The sequence below is a fragment of the Carlito syrichta genome, unplaced genomic scaffold, assembly GCF_000164805.1.
Source record: "Carlito syrichta isolate Samal-C Ts95f unplaced genomic scaffold, Tarsius_syrichta-2.0.1 Scaffold148703, whole genome shotgun sequence".
Lineage (NCBI taxonomy): Eukaryota > Metazoa > Chordata > Mammalia > Primates > Tarsiidae > Carlito > Carlito syrichta.
The window spans coordinates 72745-78744 of NW_007092799.1; the positions used below are offsets into that span (position 1 = coordinate 72745).

Below are 6000 nucleotides of genomic sequence, written 5' to 3' on the forward strand. Positions count from 1 at the left end.
TTCAAAACTACTAAGGTAGCTCTATAAGTAAAGATATGGGATTAATAATATGAAAACTTTCCCCAAAGAAGGGTCCAGGTACAAATGACTTCATTAATGAATTCTATCAAATATCTGAAGAAAAATAAAATAATTGAAGGGGAAATACATCCCATCTCATTTTGTGTGGTCAGTATTATACTGATACCAAAGCTAGACAAGGACATTGCACAAAAATGATAGACTAATACCCATCATGAATATAGATGGAAAAATCATAAATAAAATATTAGTAAACCAAGTCTAGTAACAATGAAAGATTGCACACGCTATAACCAAGCGGGATTTGTCCCAGGGATGCAGGGTTGATTTGACATTCAAAAATAAATTAATGTAATACAACATATCAAGAGAATAAAAGAGTACATCAATTCAGTAGATGCAGAAAAATTATTTCACAAAATTCAATATCCATTTATAATAAAACTCTCAACAAACTAGGAATAGAGAGAACTTCCTCTGTCTAATAAAAGGCATCAGCAAAATTCCTACCTAATGACATCATACTTAATGGCAAAAGTACCAAATGTTTTTTTTTCCTGAAGTACATGAGCAAAGCAAGAATTTCCACTTTCACCACTTCTATCTGACATTGTGTGGGAGATTCTAACCAGTGCAGTAAAAAAGAAAGAATGAAAAGAAAAGAAAGAAAAAGGAAAAGGAAAAAGGAAAGGAAGACATCTTATTGGAAAGAAATAAACAAAATCTTATTTATTTGCAGATTAAATGATTCTGTATGTAGAAATTTCTAAATAATCTACAAAACTCTGATTAGAAGTAATAAACAAGTGCAGCAAGTTTGTGGGAGATAACACCAATATATAAAAATCAACTATATTTCTATATTCTAGCAATAAACAATTGGAAATGAAGTTAAGAATATAATTTCATTCTCAATAGCATAAAAATAATTTTTAACAAAGAAATACATTTATTTTTTAAAGTGTAAGATATATACATTAAAATTTACAAAAATATTGCTGAATTAAAGGAGACCTAAATAAATGAAGACACAGTATAGATTCATTAATTAGAAGATTCAATTTTTTTTTTTAGATTGGAAAATATAGTTTATTTAGAAAGTAAATTGGAGAGAGAGGAGATTCGCCTCCTCAAGGTAAGGGAGGGTGCCAAAGCTCTCAATATTTTTAATGCAGAAACTTTATCTCCAAATAAATCTATAGACATCCCCAGTCAAAATCCAAGCAGGATATTTTGGTGAAATGGACATTGTGATTCCAAGATGTATATAAAAATGCATGGGACCTGAGACAACAAAATCAATTTCGAATAGCAGAGTTGGAGGACTTATACTACTAGATTTCAAAACTTACTATACAGTTACAGAAAACAGTATAGCACAGTACTGATATAAGCATAGACAATCAATGGAATAGAACAGAGTCCAAAAATAAATCCTCATACTATGGCCAATTGATTTTTAGCATTTTAATGAGAAAAGGATAATCTTTTCAACTAATTATACTGAGTCAATTGGGATATATGCATGCCATACACACAAAACACGAATGTCTATTTATATCTTTTGCCCATTTTTTATTGGGTTTTTGTTTTCACTATTTATTCCCTTGATTTTCCCATCCTGTAGGTTGTTTCTTCACTCTGTTGACTATTTTCTTTGCTATGCAGAACCTTTTTAGTTTTATGCGTTCTTATTTGACTATTTTTGCTTTTATTGCCTGTGATTTGGTAATCATATCCAAAAATTTGTTGCCCAGACCAATGTCATGGAGCTTTTCCCTGTGTTTTCTTCTAGTTGGTTTATAGTTTCAGGTTTATGTGTAAGTCTTTAATCTGTTTTGAGTTGATTTTTGTGTGAGGTAGAAGTCCAATTTCATTTTTCTGCTTGTGGATATCTAGTTTTCCCAACTATTTACTGAACAGGCTACCATTTCATCACTGTGTTTTCTTGGCTCCTTTATCAAAAATCAACTGATAAGTACTGTGTGGATTTATTTCTGAGCTTTTTATTCTGTTTCATTGGTTTGCATGTCTATTCTTGAGTTGTTTCATGTTGTTTTGATTTCTATAACTGTGTGATATATTTGACATCAGGTAGTATGATGTCTCCAACTTTGTTCCTTTTGCTTGAGATTCCTTTGGGTATTTGGGGTATTTTGTACTTACTCTATTAATTTTAGAATTTTTTTTCCTATTTCTGTGAAAAATATCATTGGGATATTGAAAAGTATTGCATTGAACTTGTAGATTTCTTTGGGTTGTGTGGACATTTCAATCATATTAATTCTTTCTTTTTATTAATTTTTTATTTTAAAGATGTAGAGTACAATAAAGAGTTAGGTACACAAATATTCATTATGCAGGCACCCTTGTTAATGATCTGTGTCCTTCCTTCCCCTAACAGTTTCCCTCAACTGCCAATCCCCCCCGCCCCCGCCCCGGGCAGTTTCCAACTACTGCCAATCCCTTTCTTATTGTATTATGATAATTGTTCAAAGTTCGCTTATGAGTGAGAACATATGGTACTCTGTTCTTTGTTTCTGTGATAGATCACTGAGTATGATAGACTCTAAATCCATCCAAGTTGCAGCAAAGTCCATATGTTTGTCCTTCTTTATGGCTGCATAATATTCCATTGTGAGCTGGCCTCGGTGGCTCAGCCTGTAATCCCACGCCTTGGGAGGCTGAGGTGAGTGGAATGCCTGAGCCCGCAGGTTCGATACCCGCCTGGGCAACTTGGCGAGACCTCATCTCTACAATAAATCAAAATTTAGCTGCGTGTGGTTCCGCGCCTGTAGTTCCGGCTAGTCGGAAGGCTGAGGCGGAAGGATCGCTGGAGCCCAGCAGGTCAAGGCTGTGGTGGCCAGGAGTGGCCACTGCACTCCACTCTGGGCGACAGTGTGAGACTCCAACTCAAAAAAAGAAATTCCATTGTGTATATGTACCACATTTTTAAAATCCAGTCCAGCTTCAATGGGCAGCATGGTTGGTTCCATGTTTTTGCTATTGTGACTAGAGCTGCAACAAACATGCGCGTGCAGGTGTCTTTTTTGTAGAATGATTTGAGTTCCTCTGGGTATATTCCCAATAGGGGGATTGCTGGGTCATATGGAAGGTCAATTTCTAGTTCTTTCAGAAATCGCCACACTGTCTTCCAAAGAGGTTGCACTAGTTTGCATCCCCACCAGCAGTGTAGAAGCATTCCTTTTTCTCTGCTTCCTCGCCAGCATCTGTTGTTGTTTGTTTTATTAATGATGGCCATTCTTACTGGGGTTAGGTGGTATCTCAAAGTGGTTTTGATTTTCATTTTTCTGATGATGAGTGAGGCTGAACACTTTTTCATGTGTCTGTTGGCTGCCCATATATCTTCTTTTGAGAAGTGTCTATTCATGTCTTTTGCCCACTTTTTAATGAGGCTGTTTAACTCTAAATCGATCAGAGACCTAAATGTAAAACCTCAAACTATAAGAATCTTAAAAAATGCAGGAGACACCCTTATGGAAATTCGAACTGGCAACCAATTCCTGATCAAAATGGTAAGTGCCTATATCCTAAGAAATAAGATAGACAAGTGGGACCTCATCAAACTGATGAACTTCTGCAAAGCAAAAGAAACCATCAAGAGAGCAGGGAGACAGCCCTCAGAATGGGAAAAAAATTATTTACCAACTGTATATCTGACAAAGGCCTGACATCTAGGATCTACAAGGAACTTAAACGTGCTGAAAGAAAAAAAAAAAAAAAAAACATTAATTCTTTCAATTTGTGAACAGGAGATTTTTCATTTGTTGAGTCTCTTTCAATTTATTTCACCAATGCCTTATAGTTTTCTTTTTTTTTTTTTTGTCAGTATAATTTTACTCAATTTATTTTCTATTGCTTGTTTAACATTTGAGTTATTTTATTTTAGAAATGTGGGATACAATTCAGGATTAGGTATACAAGTGGTCATTGTATAGGTAAAATTTGGGCCTCCCTTTGGTCCCCACTTTGCCTAGTTTGAGGTCAGGTACCCTTATTGATGTTGTGTTCCCTCCTCCCCCAACCTGGCAGTATCCCACTGCTGCCAATCCCTTTCTTATTGTATTATGATAAATTTTCAGGGTCTGCTTATGAGTGAGAACATGTAGTACTTTGTTCTTTGTTTTTGTGATAGATCACTGAGTATGATAGTCTCTAAATCCATCTAAGTTGCTGCAAAGTCCATATATTTGTCCTTCTTTATGGCTGCGTAATATTCTATTGTGTATATTTGCCACATTTTTTTAACCAGTCAAGTTTCAATGGGCTGCATGGTTGGTTCCATGTTTTTGCTGTTGTGAATAGTGCTGCAATAAACATGCATGTGCAGGTGTCTTTTTATAGTTTTCAGTGTACATATCTTTTACTTCCTTGATTAAATTTATTCCTGAGTATGTCTTATGCCATTGTAAATAGAATTGTATTGGTTTCTTATTCAGATGGCTCATTGTTGGTGTATAGGAATGCTACTAATTTTTGTATGTTGAGTTTGTATCCCTGCAAATTTATGGAATTTGTTTATAATTTTAATATTTGCTTATGTTTGGGGCCTTTCTACATATAAGATCATGTCATCTGTAAACAGAGACAGTTTTTATTCTTCCTTTCCAAATTGGATGCTTTATATTTCTTTTTCTTGTTTAGTTATTTTGGCTAGGATTTCCAGTACGATATTGGATAGAAGTGGCAGGAGTGGACATCTTTGTATTGTTCTGATCTTAGAAGAAAAGCTTTCAGCTTTTCACTGTTCAGTATAATATTAGCTGAGAGCTTGTTATATACAATCTTTATTATGTTGAAGTAATTTTTTCTATATCTAATTTACTGAGAGTTATTATAAAAGGATGTTGAATTTTGTGAAATGTCTTTTTCACATCTGTTGAGATGATGGTATGGTTTTTATCCTTCATTTTATTAATGTAGTGTATCACATTTATTGATTTGTTTATGGTAAATCATACCAGGGATAAAGCCCACTCAATCATGGTGAATGATCATTTTAGCTTGATGTTGAGTTCAATTTGCTAGTATTTTATTGAGGATTTTTGCACCTATGGCTCTCAGTGATATTGGCCTGTAATTTTCTTTTTTCTGGTAACTGTGTCTGACATTGCTATTAGGTCAATGCTGGCTTCATAAAACAAGTATGAAAGTATTCCCTGTTAATCAATTTTTGGAAGAATTTGAAAAGGATTGGCACTAATTCTTCCTTAAATGTTTGGAGGAATTCATCAATGAAGCCAGTGCTTCCTGACTTTCTACAAGATGCTATTCTAGAACATGCTCCAGGTCATCTTGTGGCCTCATCAGTGAGAAAAAGGAAAGTACAGTAAGTTCTCACATAAAGTCATGAATGGGTTCTTCAAAACTGTAACTTGAAGCAAAACAATGTATAATGAAACCAATTTTTTCCTCATCAAAGTTATAACAAAATGACATTATTTGAGGATGTGCTGCATGTCCTGTCTCTTAAAGTCACAGTTTTGAAAAACCTATTGATGACATTAAGTGAAGACTTACTGTAAACCAGTATAAAAATAAGCAAGTGTGGAACAAGTACTTCTCAAAACAGGAAATTCATTTGGCCAATGCTCACAAAATGGTGCTCAACTTAGTGATAATGGAAATAAAAATTAGCATCATGAAGATTGTAAGCATTTACCAGTTTGGCCCAATTTAAAAAAAACTCTGAGCTGGGCTCGGTGGCTCAGCCTGTAATCCCGCGCCTTTGGGAGGCTGAGGTGAGTGGATTGCCTGAGCCCGCGGGTTCGAGACCCGCCTGGCCACCTTGGCGAGAGCTCATCTCTACAGTAAGTAAAAATGAGCCGGGCGTGGTAGCGCGCGCCTATAGTTCCAGCTACTTGGAAGGCTGAGGCTGAGGGATCGCCGGAGCCCGGTGGCCGAGAGCGGCAACTGCACTCCTGTCTGGGCGACAGTGAGACTCCAACTCAAAAAAAA

At 35.6% G+C, this 6000-nt stretch overlaps 1 protein-coding gene across 1 annotated transcript in view; it reads left to right on the forward strand.

Annotated features, from left to right (window-relative positions):
* SYTL5 (synaptotagmin like 5) overlaps positions 1-6000 on the forward strand; it is a gene marked incomplete at its 3' end in the record, with an annotated part of 83886 nt that overhangs the window by 59497 nt on the left and 18389 nt on the right. The gene's annotated exons all lie outside the window — the stretch shown is intronic.